General features: G+C 42.9%; 1 long non-coding RNA gene across 1 annotated transcript; it reads left to right on the forward strand.

Annotated features, from left to right (window-relative positions):
* The first annotated feature begins 7,916 nt into the window (after positions 1-7,916).
* On the forward strand, positions 7,917-16,719 carry LOC135561206 (uncharacterized). Its single transcript, XR_010459299.1, has 2 exons — positions 7,917-8,062; positions 8,179-16,719. It is a non-coding gene; the product is annotated as an uncharacterized LOC135561206 (long non-coding RNA).
* Positions 16,720-20,071: the final 3,352 nt, after the last annotated feature.

The raw sequence follows: 20,071 nt of genomic DNA on the forward strand, positions 1-20,071 counted from the left end.
TAGCTTAGTAGATATTGCCATCTAAGTGCTTAGACCTACATTATTAATACCCGTCGGTCACACACTTAGCTTTGATAGCTGTAGTTGTGGCTAATAATGAATATGTGCTGAGAATTGTGCTTTTCAGAAGAGTACAGGGGCACATTCCAAGCCCTGGGTGTGTTCAGCCACAGCTGCGTCTATGCAGTGGCCTCTCTCAGGAAAGATAGACATGTCATAGTGCTGCATAACTCAGTCATTACTTATCATCTCAGGTCCTGACATCAATTAGCCTAGACTGGAAGTGGGGGGTCAGAGGGTACAGTCAGGGGAGTTGTGCTGCACCCCTCCAGCGGGCTCCTCCACTCTGAGCAGTGACAGGCTAGGTGTGAGAGTGCCTGCCTGATCTCCATCTCACCCTTCACTCTCTCTGCAGTCAGTCCTATCCAAAGTGCTATCCACAGGCGCCCCAGGCAGTAGTGTAGTGGAGGGTATACATCGTATACCCACAATTTTGTCAGTAGTCATTGTGTACATACTTCTTAATCCCCACGATGCGTATCAAAGTAGTGTAGTGGAGGTATACGACATATCAAATAATAAGACGGATCATAACTTTTAGATTAAAATGTTGATTAACTATTATTTAAAAAAATGTTAAGTGCAGCAATGTGTACACGGTGGTAGGTCTACATGCAAATGTTCCAAAAGGCAATTTGTGTGAAAACACAGTTTCATGGAGAGATGGAAATATCCATTATCAATTTAGAAAGAGGGGAGATCTAAAGATGCAACAACTCATGGGTTGCTAATATGACTAGGATAATGCATTTGGTTGCTTAAGCAATTAAAGAAAGTTGACTGGAAAACCAATAGAACAGGAGAGCGCATATTAGGATTTCTTTATAAAATAATTGCATTCACCTTTCTATGGTGAAGTTTTGGCTAGACTACTTTGATGCAAGGTCAGACACGCCTTATAATATGAAGTCAAATTTCCAGGTTTCAAACAATTAAGGGACAGGAAAAATATAGCGATGCCTATGATAGGCTTAACCATCTTCTGGTAGATGGAAAGGCTTTCCCAAAAACCTTCTAAATTCAATGTTGCCTAGATACAAAGTATGCCTACCTGGCAGAGTATCATGATTATTTTTCGTAAATCTAGTGGCCATTTGTATTGCAAACTCCATCTCATATGCACTACAGAAACAGTGCAAACCTAACAACAGTGCTTAGGTGCCTTTTGCAGTTTAATTAAAAGTGTAACTTTACAAAAACATCTTTAGATTTTTCCCAGACCTCAAAAGTGGTCTCCTAATATTCTTTAAGCGTTGTTGTGGACTTAGAACATCTAATTATGCTGTTGATCTATAACAAAGTGACGTTGAGAGCGAAAAGCTAATGGTCTCATTTACTGTATCTATTTCAGTCGTATTAGCCTACTTGCACAGTACAGCTTGGGTTGGCCTGACTGTGAAAGACCAATGTGGAATTTAGATTTTTTGGGGGTAATTCAGAGTGTATGTCACAGTTTGTCAGGGCGCCATTCCTTTTTTTTTTTTTTTTTTTTCTTGAATCCAAAACATACAATATACTTGCAGTGAAGCCGCTCAACAACTACACCACACCAGTCATCCAACAACTACACCACACCAGTCATCCAACAACTACACCATACCAGTCATCCAACAACTACACCACACCAGTCATCCAACAGACTTCCATTCAGAGCGACACACAGAAGTATCCAGGGTGGGCCGTTTGGGAAATTGCAACGGCCATTCATTTGCTGGGTGGGCCGTTTTGGGTAATTTTGGGCAAATGTAAGTACTTCTCCAGGCACCACTACACCACTGCCATAGGTAGGTAGGTAGGTAGGTAGGAAGGAAGGAAGGAAGGATGGTAGGTAGGCAGCAGACAGACAGCAAGACTCTGACAGGCCAGCCAGGCCAGTGGACCAGGGGAACAAGGGGAAGCAGCTGTCTGTGTTATCCAGCTCCTGCCCTGAGGACCACTCGTGCTCTGCTCTCACTAGGAGAGATCTGAGTGACATGGGAGTCCCTGATAGTGAGGCCTAGTGACGGACAGCTCTCGGGATGCTGACAGTCTTGTTGTTACTTCAGTCACCTGGTGGGACCCTGATGTGTAACTAGTATGTCTTCTGTTAACCTGTTGGCACAGGGTTGACGCTTATGTCAATACATTCCAGTTAATGGGAAAAGATGGGACAGACAGACCTCTCTCTCTCTATTCTCTAATCCCCCCTCTCCCTCCCTCTCTCTACTTCACTTTGCCTCCATGTCTCTCTTTTTCTCTACCTCCTCTTTATCCCCCAAACTCATTTTTCCCCTGGAGGGGGCCGCATTCGGGTCTTCAACGAGGTCCGGGGGGCAGCACTCAAATTGTTTTATATTTCCTTGCCTTCATAATTAGCGTGACGTAGTCCTCTGTCCAATGTTTTGGGAATTGTTTATGCTCCCTGTCTCAACATGGTGACTCATTCTCTCCCTGCACTTACACAAAAAACACTGTCACGACCCTCTGTAGAGCAGAAGATTCTTAATGTAAAGACTTGAAACTCGGGACATTGTCAAAGAGTGTGCCAAGGTATTTATTGAAAAGATTCCTGTACTGGAGGCAGCTCTGAAGAGTGGTCCTTAGCTGGCACAGTCATAAAATCTGATTTTAAACCTAAACCTAACCACATTGCTAACCCTAATGCTTAACCCCAACCTCAAATTAAGACCAAATAGCACATTTTTTGTTTTCATGAATTTTTACGATATAGCCTATGTTATCTTGACTTTGCAGTTAGCCCATCTAGTGGAAACTGCTCAGTTCTGCCTCCAGGGCAAGTGAAAAATGCGCTCTGTGTAGCGCGGATCCCAGTCTATGGAATAAAAGATTGAGGGAGTTCCTTCCTTCTAAAGTCCTTGGGGGCATTGTGCTCCATACTGTCAAGAACAAGTTTAATTGAATAAAACCCAGAGGAGGGCTTTTATTGCTCAAGCTAATTAGTGCTTATAAAAATACAAATAAATTCCATAGGCTGAACAGAACACACTTTTGATAGACTTAAGCATCTGCAAATGATTGAGATATCACACAGTCACCAACAAAAAGTAAACAATAGGCATATCGCAAATGCAGCGTGTGGCATAGATTTTTCACATGCAAATGCATTTTTTCAGTTGCGTTCAAAGCATGCCATTCCCTGAGAGCAGCATTTAATTTTTTCGATTTGAAGCAAAAATCCCAATAATTCATCCATGAGAACAACATCATAAACACCAGAGTAGGCTAATAAGTCCTTCGTTTTTGGGTTATGCTCAGGTTAAACACTTTGACTAATATATATATTTCCAAGTGTTAATCTTGAAGATCAAGGGGTTTTAAATTAATTGGAACGGCTAGACATCTGACAGACATTGGATAATATTTGGATTCCGACAGCATTCGCACCATTGGAAGACATAGCTTGGACTGTATCCTACAAAAGCCTATTCTGAGTACAATATTTTTGCTGGTAGTGAAAAAAATTCTAGTTACATGGCATCCGTTACTCCCCATCCCTGGTTTTCACTTGATTAGTTAATTTCACATGGTCAGGTGTAGGATTGCATTAATCGGGAGCGTTTTTCTATCCTCAACCGTTCTGCTGATGTCACTCAAAAGCACATTAACTCTAGGTCAGGCTTCAAGTGAGGCCTACCTTTCTGCAATGTAGTGAGGGGTGGGACAAATTAATTAATTGATTCATTGTTAATTATGCTCCACCCTAAACCTAGCCTCAACCCTAACCCTAACCCTAAACCTAGCCTCAACCCTAACCCTAAACCTAGCTTCATATCCACGCCTGGCTCAACCCTAACGCAAACCCTGACCTGACCTAACCCTAAATCTAGATTTATGTCCACATCCTGGTTCAACCCTAAACCTCAACCCCACCCTCCATGGGGGCTGTAGAAACTAGAAACATACGTTTTTCCAACACAATCTCACACTCAATTCATGCAAATACAAAAAGTAGTGCAGCAGATTTGTGCGTTTTTGTGGCTTAATTTGTGTGAAAAGATTACATTTGTGCCACTTAATTCAGAGGGAAATACATTTTTCGCAGGCAAACTTCAGAACAATTCTTTGAAAGTTATTGGAGCAATGTATGATGGTCAACGCTGTTCTACACTGCATTTTTTGGTGTCCCAACATTTATTTATAAGGTACCAGTCAAAAGTTTGGACACACCTACTCATTCCTCATGCCTTTCTAAGGTCTTCGAAAGCCAAGTCAACAAACAGATTACCGACCATTTCGAATCTCACCATACCTTCTCTGCTATGCAATCTGGTTTCAGAGCTGGTCATGGGTGCACCTCAGCCACGCTCAAGGTCCTAAACGATATCTTAACCGCCATCGATAAGAAACATTGCTGTGCAGCCGTATTCATTGATCTGGCCAAGGCTTTCGACTCTGTCAATCACCACATCCTCATCGGCAGACTCGACAGCCTTGGTTTCTCAAATGATTGCCTCGCCTGGTTCACTAACTACTTCTCTGATAGAGTTCAGTGTGTCAAATCGGAGGGTCTGCTGTCCGGACCTCTGGCAGTCTCTATGGGGGTGCCACAGGGTTCAATTCTTGGACCGACTCTCTTCTCTATATACATCAATGAGGTCGCTCTTGCTGCTGGTGAGTCTCTGATCCACCTCTACGCAGACGACACCATTCTGTATACTTCCGGCCCTTCTTTGGACAGTGTGTTAACAACCCTCCAGGCAAGCTTCAATGCCATACAACTCTCCTTCCGTGGCCTCCAATTGCTCTTAAATACAAGTAAAACTAAATGCATGCTCTTCAACCGATCGCTACCTGCACCTACCCGCCTGTCCAACATCACTACTCTGGACGGCTCTGACTTAGAATACGTGGACAACTACAAATACTTAGGTGTCTGGGTAGACTGTAAACTCTCCTTCCAGACCCATATCAAACATCTCCAATCCAAAGTTAAATCTAGAATTGGCTTCCTATTTCGCAACAAAGCATCCTTCACTCATGCTGCCAAACATACCCTTGTAAAACTGACCATCCTACCAATCCTCGACTTTGGCGATGTCATTTACAAAATAGCCTCCAATACACTACTCATCAAATTGGATGCAGTCTATCACAGTGCAATCCGTTTTGTCACCAAAGCCCCATATACTACCCACCATTGCGACCTGTACGCTCTCGTTGGCTGGCCCTCGCTTCATACTCGTCGCCAAACCCACTGGCTCCATGTCATCTACAAGACCCTGCTAGGTAAAGTCCCCCCTTATCTCAGCTCGCTGGTCACCATAGCATCTCCCACCTGTAGCACACGCTCCAGCAGGTATATCTCTCTAGTCACCCCCAAAACCAATTCTTTCTTTGGCCGCCTCTCCTTCCAGTTCTCTGCTGCCAATGACTGGAACGAACTACAAAAATCTCTGAAACTGGAAACACTTATCTCCCTCACTAGCTTTAAGCACCAACTGTCAGAGCATCTTACAGATTACTGCACCTGTACATAGCCCACCTATAATTTAGCCCAAACAACTACCTCTTTCCCAACTGTATTTAATTTATTTATTTTGCTCCTTTGCACCCCATTATTTTTATTTCTACTTTGCACATTCTTCCATTGCAAAACTACCATTCCAGTGTTTTACTTGCTATATTGTATTTACTTTGCCACCATGGCCTTTTTGCCTTTACCTCCCTTCTCACCTCATTTGCTCACATTGTACATAGACTTGTTTATACTGTATTATTGACTGTATGTTTGTTTTACTCCATGTGTAACTCTGTGCCGTTGTATCTGTCGAACTGCTTTGCTTTATCTTGGCCAGGTCGCAATTGTAATTGAGAACTTGTTCTCAACTTGCCTACCTGGTTAAATAAAGGTGAAATAAATAAATAAAAAATTCAAGGGTTTTTCTTTATTTGTACTATTTTCTACATTGTAGAAAATACTGACCAGGTGAATCCAAGTGAAAGCTATGGTCCCTTATTGATGTGACTTGTTAAATCCACTTCAATCAGTGTAGATGAAGGAGAGGAGACAGATTAATTAATACTTTTTAAGCCTTGAGACAGTTGAGACATGGATTGTGTGAGTGCCATTCAGAGAATTAAATATTATATTTTATGGAAATAAATCACCCATTATCAACAGATTTTCTCCCATCAAATCCAACCACACAACATTTTCAGCCAATATATTTAAATGCTACCTACAATTTAAATTGTTTTAATAGATCTGGCAATGTCGCAAAGAAGAATATCCGGTCACGTTACGTCCGAAGTCAGAAACTCTACTCTCATTGGTCCTAAAGATTTGTTTACGTTTTTGGGAAGAAATCGTAGATGAGAATGGACCGTCAGACATTAATATAGATAACTAGCTAGTTAGTCAGTTTTCTATAAAACATAATTGTAGTTTTGTGAAGTGAAGTGTAAAAGCAAAGCTGAATGTGATGCTAACTAGTTTATTATTTCACAAAAAGTTCATGCTATTTAGCTAGGTTGTCTAAATTGTAATAGCTAGCTACAACTACAGTAGCTGGCTAACTAAATGGCTAACGTTGTCGCAGATTTAAGGTGTTTAACAGGGGAAAGAGTTACCAGTGGTTTTATATATTTTGTACACGTGCACTTAGCTACCTGGCTGTGTTTGTATTGGTTAGGGCAGATTTAAGGTGCTTAAGAGGGGATAGTGTGTTTGTAGTGGTTTTTATATATATTGTACACATGTACTTGGCTACCCGGCTGTATGTGTCTTGCAGAGTATGGATCAGAGCCCCAGAAAGCGGTTTGCGACAGCTAGCAACAACAACAAAAAATCCTGTGTAGTAGCAATGTAAAAATACAAAAACAGCACATCACACCCAGGAGATTTCCTTTATCCTACCTGGCCTGTCAGAAGTCAAGATAGAGCCACCAGCATGTTGCTTACACCTATCCAATACTTCCAGATCCACACAACGGGACAGACAGTACGAGTGCCCCTACAACACCATACCAGCAGGGGCCCAGGCAGTACTGGACAAAATGCAATACTCTTTGAGATGTTCTTCAGCGGTATGCATTGTCACATCGAGATGTTTTACATGAAGAAATATCTGCCTGTCATTAAACCATGGTCAAATGAATGGTAACCTACGATTCGAAAGTTTCCCCTTTAAATATATTACCAATGCTACGTTGTCTTCTTGTTACACTTGCAATAGTTTGAAATCAAATATACTGTATGCCCACTTTCTATAATTCCAAACAGGATAGGAAGATGAGAGATAAATCCGTGTGCCTCAAGTTAAGATGTTTCCTTATTACTGTGGTCATCAGTCATTTAACTTCCGAGAGTACTGTAGTGTCAGGGTTTTCACTGTGTTGGGGGTGACCTGCTCATTAAAATGAGCATTATATGTGGACTTGATTGCTTTATATCCATACAGTTACTGAAAGAATGCACCATTGCTACTTCACTTTCCATACACACTACCCAAAGGTTTTATTTTTAAAAACATTTTATTTCACCTTTATTTAACCAGGTAGGCCAGTAGAGAACAAGTTCTAATTTACAACTGCGACCTGACCAAGATAGAGCAAAGCAGTGCGACACAAACAACACAGAGTTACACATGGGAAAACGTACAGTCAATAACACAATATAAAAGTCTATATACAGTGTGTGCAAATGTAGTAAGATTAGGGAGGTAAGGCAATACATAGGCCATAGTGGTGAAATAATTACAATTGAGCAATTAAACACTGGAGTGATAGATGTGCACAATATGAATGTACAAGTAGAGATACTGGGGTGCAAAGGAGCAAAAAAAACAAACATGTGGATGAGGTAGTTGGATGGGCTATTTACAGATGGGCTATGTACATGTGCAATGATGGTTAAGTTGCTCTGACAGCTGATGGTTAAAGTTAGTGAGGGAGAAATAAGTCTCCAGCTTCAGTGATTTTTGCAATTCTTTCCAGTCATTGGCAGCAGAGAACCGGAAGGAACGGCAGCCAAAGGAGGATTTGACTGTGGGGGTGACCCAAGGTACCTGGAGGCCAGTGTTTGTAACCACTGAAGTAACTAGTATTGACGAATACACAGTGAATCCATACAATCTACTGTATTTCATAACATAATATTTTTCAATATTGTTTCAACAGGATGGACCTGTTTCTGAGGACAAGAGATGAACGAGTAGGTGGCAGGAAAGATGAAGACCGATGAGGCAGGAGGAGAGCAGAGAGAGGAGACAACAGGAGAGATGCTGAGAGAGGAGGCAGGAGGAGAGCAGAGAGATGTGGCGAACATTGAAGAGATGCAGGAGGAGTGAAACGGAGAGGAGGTGGGAGGCGAGAGTCAGACAGAGGAGGCGGAGAGCCCAGGAGCAGAGCAGAGAGAGGAGGGGGGTGGAAATCAGTGGCAGGACAGGAGGTTAAGGAAGATAAGTCAAGAGAGGACCACAGGGTTTCCAAGTAAGAAATACACTATGTACTTCATAACACAAAGTAAAAATGATGTTTAAGTGCCTCAAACTATTTTTGGATAACAATTTGGCAAGTCATTTGTGAATGGGGGTCTACTTTTAGAAGATCAGCCAGCAATAATTGTCAGAAGACAATGGGGTGAGAATCAATCGGAATTGGGCAGCAGCCATCCTTTCGAGCATTCTCTTCTTAACACCTAACTAGTTGCTCAGCCAACTATGGGTACTTAATCTATTGTCACTCTATCGATTGTCCCTAATATTCAGGAGAAAATATCAATTTTGAAACATCATGTATCAAACAGGTATGATACACTTATGTGTATTGACTGCTGTATTAATTAAGTGTCTGAAGTTATCTTTTGTTTTAGCTTAAACATATCTTAAAGGGTTTTTAACTTATAGGTGAATATGCAAATATTTTGTTGCTCTGTCACTGCCTTTATAGGTAGATTCAGCTCGATGACATAGATGCACAAAGTGAACAGCAGAAGTAGGTCAATTTCCATAGAAACTAAGAGTGTTGAAGCACAAGGCTTAACTTCTCTGCTGTTTTGGTCCCGTAACTACCACGTTGTAGCCACGTGAAGCTAACCGGTGCACATGCTCGGATCCTTCGTGCGACCGTGTGAATGCAAAGTCTTGCATCGCGATCTGCAGTACTGGTCATGGCAACTCCATAACACTAAGTCTACCTTTAATTATTCAATGTAGAGTTATCAGCAAGTGATATACTGTATATTCTGTGCCACTGATATGCACACTATGGTTATGGGGTGGGAGAATTATATCTGATTTATCCCAAAGATGTATTGTGCCAAACTCTGAGCTACAAAAAACAAAAAAGTACATTTTGTGTGAGAAAAAGGGCCCATCTCGCCTGCCTGGAGTTGAGGCACTTGGCGCTGCGGAGACATTCCAGGTTTTTATGGTCTATCCACACAAAGAATGGATGTTTCCGCCCCTAACCAGTGCCTCTACTCCAACGCCATCTTAACAGTGAGTAATTCTCGATATCCCACGTTATAGTTCCTCTCAGCGGGGTTAAGACAATGGGAAGGGAAGGCGCAGGGATCCAGCTTCTGGTCCTGGGCAGAACACTGGGACAGGACAGCCCTCACTCCGAAGTCCGAGGCGTCGAACTCCACCATGAACTGACGGGACGAGTCTGAATGGATTAAGATTGGGGCTGTAGTGAATCGTTGCTTGAGGTCTGAGAACGCCAGGGCAGCTGCTGGAGACCATATGAACGGAACCTTGGGAGAGGTGAGTGCAGAGAGGGGTGAAGAAAGGGTGCTGTAACCCCAGACGAAATGACGGTAGAAATGAGCAAACCCCAGGAAACATTGCAGGTGCACTCTGGATGTGGGTTGAGGCCAATCCACCACTGCTCTCACCTTGTCAGGGTCCATGTGAATATTCCCTGCAGCGATGACGTATCCTAGGAAGGAGGGGGTGGAGCGATGGAACTCACTTCTCCACCTCCACGAAAAGCTGGTTCTCCAGGAGACGCTGGAGGACCTGTCGGACATGGAGAACGTGATCTTGAGCTGACTATGAATAAATTAGGATGTCGTCAAGGTAGACAATTAAAAATCGGTTCAGCATGTCACAGAGCACATCATTGTCCAGGGCCTGGAACACTGCATGAGCGTTGGTAAGTCCGAACGGCATCACCAGGTATCGTAGTGCCCGTAAGCCGTGTTAAATAATGTTTTCCACTCGTCTCCTTCCCGTATCCGAACCAGATGGTAGGCGTTTCAAAGGTCCAACTTGGAGAAGATGACCGCCCCATGGTGAGGCTTGAAAGCTGAGGAGATGAGTGGTAGCAGGTAACGTTTTTTTAAACTAATACCATTAAGACCCTGGTAGTCGATACACGGACGCAGGGTCTTGTCCTTGTTCTCCACAAAGAAGGCCCCTGCGCCGGCGGGGGAAGAAGATGGATGCTAAATCCCTGCAGCCAGAGGGTCCTCAATATACCCATGCATCACTTTGATTTTCGTCCCGACAGGGAATAAAGTCGCCCCCAAGGTGGTGTGGTGCCCGGGAGAAGGTCGATAATACAGTTGTAGGGCTGATGTTGAGGAAGAGTTGAAAACCTCCCGTAAGTCCTGGTACTCCGCGGGAACTTCAGAGTGATCCGAGGCTTTACCCACGCCAGCAGTGAGAAGTCCCGGGGCAGGCTGCGCCGACTTCAGACAATGTGCGTGGCAAAATGGACTCCAACCCATGTTGGAACCCATAGCCCAGTCGATTAGGGGATTGTGCCTTTGGATCCATGAATACCTCAAAACCATGGGTACACGAGGAGACTCCAGGAGCAGAAACCGCAAAAACTCACTGTGGTTGCCGGAAACTCACAGATAGATAGGAACCGTATTGTGGGTGACTCTGCCAATACATCGTCTATACAGTGCTCTGACGTTCATCAGGATGGAAAGGGGTTGAGTGGAGATACCCAGCTCTGACACCAGAGTAGTGTCCATAAAGCTCTTGTCGGCCCGAGTCAATGAGCACCCAGATGGATTTTGACTGGCCTACCCACAAAAGGGTAGCATAGAGGCGGTTATGAGTAGTGAGAGATTGAAAACTCCCTGTATGGCTCACCAGTGTACTCGTACCTAATGATCAGCGTCTTTTAATGGGCAGGTAGAGTTGAAGTCGGAAGTTTACATACACTTAGGTTGGAGTCATTAAAACTTGTTTTTCAACCACTCCACAATTTTTTTGTAAACAAACTATAGTTTTGGCAAGTCGGTTAGGACATCTACTTTGTGCATGACCCAAGTAATCTTTCCAACAATTGTTTACAGACAGTGAATTATAAGTGAAATAATCTGGATCACAATTCCAGTGGGTCAGAAGTTTACATACACTAAGTTGACTGTGCCTTTAAATAGCTTGGAAAATTCCAGAAAATTATGTCATGGCTTTAGAAGCTTCGGATAGGCTAATTGACATCGTTTGAGTCAATTGGAGGTGTACCTGTGGATGTTTTTCAAGGCCTACCTTCAAACCCAGTGCCTCTTTGCTTGACATCATGGGAAAATCCAAAGAAATCAGCCAAGACCTCAGAAGAAAAATTTTAGACCTCCACAAGTCTGGTTCATCCTTGGGAGCAATTTCCAAACACCTGAAGGTACCACGTTCATCTGTACAAACAATAGTACGCAAGTATAAACACCATGGGATCACACAGCCGTCATGCCGCTCAGGATGGAGATGAATGTACTTTGGTGCGAAAAGTGCAAATCAATCCCAGAACAACAACAAAGGACCTTGTGAAGATGCTGGAGGAAACAGGTACAAAATTATATATATATATATATCCACAGAGAAACTAGTCCTATATCGACATAACCTGAAAGGCCCCTCAGCAAGGAAGAAGCCACTGCTCCAAAACCGCCATATAAAAGCCAGTCTACAGTTTGCAACTGCACATGGGGACAAAGATCGTACTTTCTGGAGAAATGTCCTCTGGCCTGTTTAAACAAAAATAGAACTGTTTGGCCATAATGATGGGGGAAGGTGGATGCTTGCAAGCCGAAGTACACCATCCCAACCGTGAAGCACAGGGGTGGCAGCATCATGTTGTCTGGGTGCCTTGCTGCAGGAAGGACTGGTGCCCTTCACAAACTAGATGGCATCATGAGGAACGGAAAAATATGTGGATATATTGAAGCAACCAACATCTCAAGACATCAATCAGGAAGTTAAAGCTTGGTCGCAAATGGGTCTTCCAAATGGACAATGACGCCAAGCATACTTCCAAAGTTATGGCTCAAGGACAACAAAGTCAAGATATTCGAGTGGCCATCACAAAGCCCTGACCTCAATCCTATAGAAAATGTGTGGGCAGAACTGAAAAGGCGTGTGCGAGCAAGGAGACCTACAAACCTGACTCAGTTACACCAGCTCTGTCAGGAGGCATGGGCCAAAATTCACCCAACTTATTGTGGGAAGCTTGTGGAAGGCTACCCGAAACGTTTGACCCAAGTTAAACAATTTAAAGGTAATGCTACCACATACAAATTGAGTGTATGTAAACTTCTGACCCACTGGGAATGTGATGAAAGAAATAAAAGCTGAAATAAATCATTCTCTCTCCTATTATTTTGACATTTCACATTCTTAAAATAAAGTGGTGATCCTAACTGACCTAAGACACGGAATTTTTACTCAGATTAAATGTCAGGAATTGTGAAAAACTGAGTTTAAATGTATTTGGCTAAGGGTTATGTAAATGTCCGACTTCAACTGTAGATAAGAAATGTCCCGTAGCTAGACAATACAGACAGCTCTTGGTGTTAAGTCTGCGTAAGCGCTCAGCAGGAGACAATGTAGCCCTGCCCAGTTGCATGGGCTCTGGAGGAGATATGTCGACAGCCCTAGTGATCGGATCCACTCGGAAATGTGGACTTCGGGGATTTCCGGGATTCCCTGGAAGCGAGGTGGAAATTGAGGACGAGCGAGGGCATCAGGGAACACACTCCCTCTCCCACCTACATTCCCTTAGCAGCCCATTGTTCCGGATGACCAAGGCTATGAGGGTGTTGAAGTCCATGGGCAGCTCCCAGGCTGCAAACTCATCTTTAATCACCTCTGATAATCCGTGAAGCAACGCGTTGAACAGGGTTTTTGGTTTCCAGGCACTCTCAGCCGCCAACGTACGAAAATCCTTTGCGTAGTCTGCCACACTACGTGAGTCCTGACATAGTTGGAGCAGCTAGCGAACAGCCTTTCTCCCAGACAACGGAGAATCAACCACTTCACTTACCTCCTCCACAAACTCCTCCAGACTGAGGCAAACGGTGGACTGTTGCTCCCACTCAGCTGTAGCCCAGGCGAGTGCCCTCCTGGACATCAGCCTTGTCCAATACGCTATCTTCGAGCGGTCCGAGGTGAACGAAGATGGCTTCAGCTCGAAGATAAAGGAGTACAGGGAGAGAAACGCCCGGCAGGTTCCAGAATCTCCAGCATAACGCTCCGGAGGAGGAAAGCGAGATTCTCGGGACACCAGGGTAGGTTGGGATAGAAGAGCCACTGGTGGCGGGGTTCCTGAGAGTCTGGGGGATTACTGTTTTGGCTTGCTGCCTAGTAGGGAATCCGCGGAATTGCTCCAGCAATGTATCGAATGCATGGTCATGGCGTTCTGCCAAGGTATTGAGACACTCCATAAGGCATTGCTGTAACTCCTTGTGTCTTCCAATGGTGGCTCCTTGGAAGGAGACAGCGTTACAGAGCTGGCCCGAATCTGCTGGGTCAGTCATGGCCAGTTTGTACTATCACGGCTCAGGCTAAGACCCAGATGCAGTCACAGGAGGTGTATAGTACGAGTCTCAGAGTTTATTATAGTATAAGGGGCAGGCAAAATGTAGGTCAAGGCAGGCAAAGAGTCGTAATCCAAATCAGAGTCAGGCAGGTACAGGACGGCAGGCAGGATCAGGACAGGCAGAAATGCCAGAACTGGAGCACAGGAACACACTGGCCGGACTTGACGGGACAAGACGAACTGGCAACAGACAAACAGAAAATGCAGGAGAAAATGGGGACAAATGGGAGACACTTGCTGGGAGGTGGAGACAAGTACAAGACAGGTGAAACAGATCAGGGTGTGACAGTAGGCCAAAAGAACAATGTACAAAGAACAAAAATAGAAATGCAAAAGTTTATTTCTCTCAATTTTTGTGCACAAATTTGTTTACATCACTGTTAGTGAGCATTTCTCCTTTGCCAAGATAATCAATCGACCTGACAGGTGTGGCAAATGAAGAAGCTGAATAAACAGCATGATCATCACACAGTTACACCTTGTGTCACACAACATTGTGTTGTGTCACACAACACAATGCCACATATGTCTCAAGTTTTGAGGGAGTGTGCAATTGACATGCTGACTACAGGAATGTCCACCAGAGCTGTTGCCAGATGGTTGAATGTTAATTTTTATACCATAAGCCGCCTCCAACGTCGTTTTAGAGAATTTGGCAGTACGTCCAACAGGCCTCACAACCACAGACCACGTATAACCACGCCAGCCCAGGACCTCCACATCCGGCATCTTTACCTGTGGGATCGTCTGAGACCAGCCACCCAGACAGCTGATGAAATTGTTGGTTTGCACAACCGATCCATTTCTGCACAAACTGTCAGAAACCATCTCAGGGAAGCTCATCTGCATGCTCGTCGTCCTCACCAGGGTCTTGACCTGACTGCAGTTCGGCGTCGTAACCAACTTCAGTGTCTAAATGCTCACCTTCGATGGCTACTGGCACGCTGGAGAAGTGTGCTCTTCACAGATGAATCCCTGTTTCAACTGTACTTGGCAGATGGCAGACAGCATGTATGGCGTCGTGTGGGCGAGCAGTTTGCTGATGTCAACGTTGTGAACAGAGTTCCCCATGGTCGCGGTGGCGTTATGGAATGGGCAGGCATAAGCTACGGACAGCTAACACAATTACATTTTATTGATGGCAATTTGAATGCACAGATACTGTGACGAGATCCTGAGGCCCATTGTCGTGCCATTCATCCGCCGCCATCGCCTCATATTTCAGCATGATAATGCACAGCTCCATGTCGCAAGGATCTGTACACAATTCCGGGAAGCTGAAAATGTCCCAGTTGTTCCATGGCCTGCATACTCACCAGACATGTCACCCATTAAGCATGTTTGGGATGATGCTCTGGATTGACGTGTACGACAGTGTGTTCCAGTTCCCGACAATATCCAGCAACTTTGCACAGTCATTGAAGATGAGTGGAACAACATTCCACAGGCCACAATCAACAGCCTGATCAATTCTATACGAAGGAGATGTGTCACGCTGCATGAGGCAAACGTTGGTCACACCGGTTTTCTGATCCTCACCACTTACCTTTTTTTTTTAAAGATATGTGTTACCAACAGATGCATATATGTATTCCCAGTCATGTGAAATCCATAGATTAGGGCCTAATGAATTCAATTCACTTGACTGATTTCCTTATATGAACTGCTTTTATATTTTTGCTCAGTGTAAGTTGACCATATAAGAAGCTTGACTGATTTCTCTGTTACAAGTCAGCGAAACACTATAGGCTTTTTACAGGTATGGTAGGCCTAGTAAAATGTGAAGTGAACTAGGGGGGCTGCCAATATGGCTACGCTTCAGTGCTGGTCTCAGATCACTTCAATGTGGAGGTTAGATGTTTTCTTTCTTCATCGTCACTTTTCACGTAGCCTAGACTTATCTTTCTCCGATGCTTGTCTGTCTGTCTTACCCAATTTCACCAGGGATAGGTAACATGCACCTGTTGCAACATTGTAGCAGCTGCTGCAATTCACTGTTTTTATTTCAATGAACAATTACACCAGACAGATCAATTATTTATAATAAGTCTTGGTGATTGACTTTCTAAACTCTACTGGTATTATTTTTGGTCCATTATTGAATATGTTTATTAAATTATATTCTTAGCTAGAAATAGTATACATATTTTTCATTGTAATTATCTTTTTATTAGAATGTTGTTTCATTTTAACAGGGGTTACATAGTCTGTCTGATGCACTTTGTTTGGTTGTCTAAGTACAATAAAGTATTAAGGATACAGCAAAACATTATACAAAAAGGCAGTCAAAAACACAAAAAAACATCACAATTATAACATGGGGCATTTATGGGAGGTTTTCTACATACTGTAGGACCACAATGGAGACCAGATTTTCCAAAATGTATCAGACCTCTGGTGTAAATTTAAGGTACGTTTCTCTAGAGGTAGGATAGCAGAAGCTTGAGAAAATTCTCGCAGATGGTACTTCATGTGTCGACCACAATAGCAATATACATTTTTTGGGCTAAGTAAACAAGGGTATTGAACAGACGTTCAGAGTCTGGGTGAAACAGAACGTTACAATCAAAGTAGAGCAAATATACATTTGGTAAAAAAGCTCATTTTCTACCCAAGATTTTCTGGATGTGTAAATGAATATCATTCCAATAGTACTAGATTCTGCTATAGTACCAAACATCGTGCATGGAAATAGTATTTTTTATTAGTGGCAATAATTCATAAATGGCACCATACAGGGTTCTATATGGAACACATGCTGTTCAGTTAAGAAGAACCCTTGTGATTCTATATTTGTTTCAGTGAAAGAGTGAAGGTCTATTAATGGAGTCATTCTGTCAATCTAAACGACAAGTGGCAATGTAAATAAATTACTTTGGTCAACATGCTTGTTGTTCTTTTTTTAACTTTTCCATTACATATCCACTTAATTGATAATACTTTTAACTTCGGTACAACCAAGTGAAAAACATATGCAACAGTGCACCTTCATTGTTGACACATGCATTTGATAAATGCTATTCCCAATGACAGTATAAAGACCTTTAAAATACCCCAACAAGGAGTCTGATCATTTAAATGAGCACTACAGAGCAACGTGGCAAGGTCTATATTCTACAGTAAAGCGTTCTCATAGCAAAAATAAATATGTTCGAGGTTAAAACAGAAACTCTCTCCACATTGGCTCCCGACACCACCCTGCAGGTCGATTGACACTTCAAAAGTCAGCAGTGGAGGGAGATTGGAGAAGGGTCTGGCACGCCTCTTCAGGTTGTACACCTTTATTGATGCCCCGAATTTGTCATTAATGTTTCAAGATTTACCCTCGACAATGTTGTCGCCATTGCTTGACCCTCTGAAATTAAACAAAAACTAAACAGTGTTACAGTTAGTATTAGTTTAGATCATGTTTTCCTAATGTGCATATAGAACTCCAACAATGGTACAAATATTTCCAACACTCTCACCTGCATATTTCCTCATTTTAAACGCAGGAGAATTTGCGTTCCAGAGCAGAGTGGTAGATAGTCTTCGACACAGCTTTTGCCCTCTTCTCCAACGCAGCAGCGTTGATTATTCTCTTGGACTCCAAGTTGGCAAGTGATCACCGCTGCACCATATGTGTTTTCTGCATTGCCTAGATCTTTTTGTGTGCTCTGATAATACACGGATGGCAAAAAAATATGCAATAAATAGTAGAAAAAGTAACGACATATTTTCAAAACAGTATTCAACACAATATGGCAAATGTAAAAATCGAAATGTAGAAATGACTTTTCTGTCCTTTGGTTTCTCCTCCTGAAGATTCAAGTTATGCTCTAGAGGTAAAAAATAATAATAATAATATATATATATATATATATATATATATATACAGTGGGGCAAAAAAGTATTTAGTCAGCCACCAATTGTGCAAGTTCTCCCACTTAAAAAGATGAGAGAGGCCTGTATTTTTCATCATATGTACACTTCAACTATGACAGACAAAATGAGGGGGAAAAATCCAGAAAATCATTTTTTTCCCCATTTTTTATGAATTTATTTGCAAATTATGGTGGAAAATAAGTATTTGGTCAATAACAAAAGTTTATCGCAATACTTTGTTATATACCCTTTGTTGGCAATGACAGAGGTCAAACGTTTTCTGTAAGTCTTCAGTTTTTCACACACTGTTGCTGGTATTTTGGCCCATTCCTCCATGCAGATCTCCTCTAGAGCAGTGATGTTTTGGGGCTGTTGCTGGGCAACACGGATTTTTAACTCCCTCCAAAGATTTTCTATGGGGTTGAGATCTGGAGACTGGCTAGGCCACTCCAGGACCTTGAAATGCTTCCTACGAAGCCACTCCTTCGTTGCCCGGGCGGTGTGTTTGGGATCATTGTCATGTTGAAAGACCCAGCCACGTTTCATCTTCAATGCCCTTGCTGATGGAAGGAGGTTTTCACTCAAAATCTCACGATACATGGCCCCATTCATTCTTTCCTTTACACGGATCAGTCGTCCTGGTCCCTTTGCAGAAAAACAGCCCCAAAGCATGATGTTTACACCCCCATGCTTCACAGTAGGTATGGTGTTCTTTGGATGCAACTCAGCATTCTTTGTCCTCCAAACACGACGAGTTGAGTTTTTACCAAAAAGTTATATTTTGGTTTCATCTGACCATATGACATTCTCCCAATCTTCTTCTGGATCATCCAAATGCTCTCTAGCAAACTTCAGACGGGCCTGGACATGTACTGGCTTAAGCAGGGGGACACATCTGGCACTGCAGGATTGTAGGCACTACTGATGGTAGGCTTTGTTACTTTTGGTCCCAGCTCTCTGCAGGTCATTCACTATGTCCCCCCCATGTGGTTCTGGGATTTTTGCTCACCGTTCTTGTGATCATTTTGACCCCACGGGGTGAGATCTTGCGTGGAGCCCCAGATTGAGGGAGATTATCAGTGGTCTTGTATGTCTTCCATGTCCTAATAATTGCTCCCACAGTTGATTTCTTCAAACCAAGCTGCTTACCTATTGCAGATTCAGTCTTCCCAGCCTGGTGCAGGTCTACAATTTTGTTTCTGGTGTCCTTTGACAGCTCTTTGGTCGTGGCCATAGTGGAGTTTGGAGTGTGACTGTTTGAGGTTGTGAACAGGTGTCTTTTATACTGATAAATTCAAACAGGTGCCATTAATACAGGTAACGAGTGGAGGACAGAGGAGCCTCTTAAAGAAGAAGTTTACATGTCTGTGAGAGCCAGAAATCTTGCTTGTTTGTAGGTGACCAAATACTTATTTTCCACCATCATTTGCAAATAAATTCATTAAATCCTACAATGTGATTTTCTGGATTTTTTTTCTTATTTTGTCTGTCATAGTTGAAGTGTACCTATGATGAAAATTACAGGCCTCTCTCATCTTTTTAAGTGTGAGAACTTGCACAATTGGTGGCTGACTAAATACTTTTTTGCCCCGCTGTATATAGTGACAGCTAAAAGTGACAGCTTGAAGTGAGTTGATTTCATTAAAGTGTTAGTGTTGGTTATTTATGTTTTTTTTTTCTGGTGAGATTATTGAAAGAATGATGTGAAATAAAAGCATGCAATGTAAAAAAAAAAGATTGGCTGGGGATACGACTTTTCCAATTATGTCATGTCATCATCATTTGTGTCTTCAAATCGAATTATGTTTTCAAAAGCATTTATACACTTAGCTGCTACAGGATCATACATCAACACGACTTAAGCCTTAATCAGTTTGTCTCCTTACCCCATTTTATCAGCAATGTGAATGAACCCATGCCACCAATTGGATGCTGGAAGACATCAGACACAAGCTTGACCCAAGACAGTTTGGATGCAGAAAGGGCAGGTCGATGACAGATGCCGTGGTCAGCCTCCTAGACATGATGTAAAATCAACTGATGCAAGCAAGACCATCTGCACTATAATAACAACAGATTTTGACAAAGCCTTCAACAAAGTTCACCATACAGTGGTAGCAAAGTGCCTGATTCAGCTAGGAGTCAGAGAGTTTCTTATCCCCTGGGACTGTAGCTTCATCTCCAACAGGAGGCAGAGGGTGAAGTATTAAGGCACCTCCTCATCGTGGCAAATTGCAACAGCTGACCTGTGGAGTTGCTTCTGAAGCCATTTTCACATTGGCAGTTTGAAGTGACTCAAATCAAAAACAATTTGCATATCCAATTCCAATCTGTTATTTTTCATGCAGTCTGAACATCCAAAAAGCACATG

This window comes from Oncorhynchus nerka, linkage group LG16 (genome assembly GCF_034236695.1).
Source record: "Oncorhynchus nerka isolate Pitt River linkage group LG16, Oner_Uvic_2.0, whole genome shotgun sequence".
Lineage (NCBI taxonomy): Eukaryota > Metazoa > Chordata > Actinopteri > Salmoniformes > Salmonidae > Oncorhynchus > Oncorhynchus nerka.